The sequence below is a fragment of the Oreochromis niloticus genome, linkage group LG11 (genome assembly GCF_001858045.2).
Source record: "Oreochromis niloticus isolate F11D_XX linkage group LG11, O_niloticus_UMD_NMBU, whole genome shotgun sequence".
In the NCBI taxonomy this organism is placed as follows: Eukaryota; Metazoa; Chordata; class Actinopteri; order Cichliformes; family Cichlidae; genus Oreochromis; species Oreochromis niloticus.
The window spans coordinates 16658412-16662286 of NC_031976.2; positions in this window are offsets into that span (position 1 = coordinate 16658412).

Here is a 3875-nt window from a genome sequence, read left to right on the forward strand (position 1 = left end):
GACCACCCACTTACCCCTGACTGCAGACAAAAGCACAACCTTCTAATTGTTTTATAAATAAAATGTGCTTTTCTTTGTGACATGTTAGTTAGTTTCAGTTCTCCATGAACACTTCTTTTATCTCACTACAATAATCCGTACCCTTTTTTCGTCCCAGTTGAACTAACAACAAGTAAGATAGTGATATCTTAATATGATTCCATATTTTTTTCAAAATATTGTTTATTTATACAACACCAAAACATTGGTGGAGAATAGATCAGTGTGCCATGGAGTAAAGGCTCATTTCTGAGAAGTATTACCAGAAATTAATAAGGATACCAACATATTGCACATATGTAACACATGTATTTTATTTTATATTTACCTTATCTAGGTTTTACTAAACTCTAAATTAATAAATAATAATGGGTGGGACAGTTATTGGTATGCACTGTTACCCTACAATACTACCACACTAGTTTCATATCCAGTGGCTGGCCAGGGTCTTTGTGTGTACAGTTACATGCAGTCCATGTTTCCTGTGTGACTTCTGCGCCTTTCTTCGACAGTCTAAAGACCTGCATGTTAAGTTAATTGGTGATTTTAAAATTGACTTTAGGCGTGAATGTGAATGTGAGCTCAAATGGCTGTCTGTCTCTCTACGTTAGCCCTCTGGGTGAACTGTGCAGTTTTCACCCCACCTCTATCCCCCAATGGATGGAACAACAACAACAACAACAACAACAATAATATAGCCCAAACTTTTCCAATAATTCCAGCTCTATCCATTTTGAGGAACCTAAACTTAACTGTCAGAGTGCAATTTTTGCTAATTAAATGCAATTAAGCAACTCATCATCATTTTACTTTCAGAAACAATACACTTGTCAAACAGACACAAACGCAATTTACCTTTTCACTTGTTTAGATTCAATTCAATGTCTACTTTAAAGATATATGTTGTTTTTAACTTGTCTTTGTGCCATTTTAAAAAGGCACATTTGAACCAGTGAGCTATTTTTGATTTTAACAGCTCATTGTCTATGCACAGGAAGTGACTGGTTCACTGTGCAAGATCTAATCGTAAACTAAATGCACATGTTCTGTGTGGGTAAATTTGTAAAATCTGACAAAAGCAGGGCAGCTTCTTCCTGTGTTAAAGGAACAGAGTGCATTCAGGTACGTTTGAGGGTGCAATGATATTTTGAAAATGAGCAAGATGAAAATAAAATAACCTGGAATTAACTCAAAGGCAAAGGAGGAACTCGCTTGTTATCAGCAGATATCCACCACCAAACATATCCAGATACAGTTTGTTGAGTTTCTTCCGTCGCTACAAGGCCAACAATTATTTTTCTATGTGATTTTAAAATAATAATAATAATAATAATAATAAGGAGGAGCAAGAGGAGGACGAGGAGGGGGGAGAGGAAGGGTAAGAAGAGTAAGAAATAGAATTGCTGATGACATCAGAGCTACAATAGTGGACCATGTAATCAACCATGGAATGACCCTGAGGGAAGCTGGCCAACGGGTTCAGCCTAACTTGAGCCGCTACACTCTAGCAAGCATCATAAGGACATTTTGAAATGAGAGTCGGTTAGTACAGTCACTTTGCACTAAGATTTGTAGCACTGCCATGCTAATGACAAACACAACAATACCATAGATGTGAAATTCCAGAAGATATTTTCCCCTGTGCCTTGGACTAGAGCAGCGCTCCCCAACTCCCGGGCCTCGGACTGGTACCGGCCCGTGAGTCGTTTGGTACCAGGCTGCGAGAGTTGAGGCTCAGGTGTGAAATGTATGGTTTTCAGGGTTTTTATCAGTTTTCAGCGTTATTTTGTTATCGTTTTTATCGTTAACTTGCTTTTCCTGGGTCTTTTCACGTGTGTTATGAATAAATCTTCTTTTTTTTGGTACCGGTACTAGTTTTATTTTGTTGTGTTTATCCGCGACACCTTACAGTTTTTTCTGAATGCTTAAACCCTAACTGTGATTCTTATAGCACAATTTCTAAAACTATTAATACTTATAGCAAAACCACTCACTGAGTTTGCAAAACTAAAAGCACAAACACTGCTTTGCACTCAGTTTGCCATTTTGTAAGACACACTTTGCAAAACTGTAGGCACAATTCACTGCTTACACTCAATTACCAAATTTCCAACACACTCCTAGCAAAACTATACACATTTATGGCCATTATTTATGCTATTTTGCCAACTGTCTGGCACACTTTCACATGTGAAAACTTTTGTAGATAATTAGTTCACTTTGCAATCAGCCTAAGCACTATGAATAAGCTACAGGTAAGCTCTGTGTGTGGAGTACAGTGGAGGGAGCAGGAAGAGTGAGAAGTAGAGGAGGCCGAGGAAGAGGACGTGGAGGTGAAGAAGTAGGACGAAGAGGACAACAAGGACAAGGAGGAGCAAGAGGAGGATGAGGAGGGGGGGGGAGGAGGACGAGGAGGGGGAGAGGAAGGGTAAGAAGAGTAAGAAATAGAATTGCTGATGACATCAGAGCTACAATAGTGGACCATGTAATCAACCATGGAATGACCCTGAGGGAAGCTGGCCAACGGGTTCAGCCTAACTCGAGCTGCTACACTGTAGCAAGCATCATAAGGACACTTCAAAATCAGAATCGGTTAGTACAGTCACTTTGCACTAAGACTTGTAGCACTGCCATGCCAATGAGAAACACAACAATACCATAGATGTAAAAATACTGAAATTGTTACTTTACAGAATTGCTAGACGACCAGATGCTGGGGCAGAGGAAGCATGTTCACTGCAGACCAAGAAACCCATATAGTCAATATGGTGATTGCAAATAGTCCTATACTTGGAAATAAACACTTGTGTTTGTTTTGATGTGTGTGAATAAACTCCAGTACCAGATGTTTGGATCCCTCTATGCTTATGGATCTATGACAAAAGTATGAGCTCAAACTGACATAGCCTACCTTGTGCACAGAGAAAGCAAAAGTCAGATGTGTTTTGTATTCATACCATCAGTGTGTAGTTGGCGCATTGTGTGCTTAGTAGATGATGGCTTGTGTGTACTGTTTGATACGAAAACACCATTTTTACGAAGGTGTGAAGAGTTAATCTAGCTGTGTTCGCTTTTGCAAGAGAACTACAATGTTTTGATAATTGGGTGACAGGTTTTCTTATTTGTGTGTAGAGTTTTGCAAAAATAGCCAATAGTTACAAAAAATGTGCTTAAGCAATCAGAAAAAACTGTAAAGGCCGGTCCATGAAAATATTGTCTGGCATAAACCGGTCCGTGGCACAAAAAAGGTTGGGGACCGCTGGACTAGAGGACATTTCATGTGATGTAGACGAAATTTTGTGGCCGGACCCAGAGAGACGACACGATGTAGACTGATTTCTTTTTTTTCCTCAGTGAAATTACTATTTCGTTTTGACTTGGAAATAAACACTTGTGTTTGTTTTGATGTGTGTGAATAAACACCAGTACTTGAAGTCTGGATCCCTCTATGCTTACGGATCTATGACAAAAGTATGAGCTCAAACTGACATAGCCGACCTTGTGCACAGAGAAAGCAAAAGTCAGATGTGTTTTTCATTCATACCATCAGTGTGTAGTTGGTGCATTGTGTGCTTATTAATTTGATGGCTTGTGCTTACTGTCTGATACAAAAATACCATTTTTACAAAGGTGTGGTGAGTTAAGCAAAGGTTATTCGCTTTTACAAGAAAACTACAATGTTTTGCTGATTGGGTGAAGAGTTTTCTTATTTGTGTGTAGAGTTCTGCAAAAATAGCCAATAGTTACAAAAAATGTGCTCAAGCCATCAGAAAAAACTGTAATAACTTACTATGTATTTTTTTCTAATTTATTGTGTTAAATGCCTGCTTCTGATA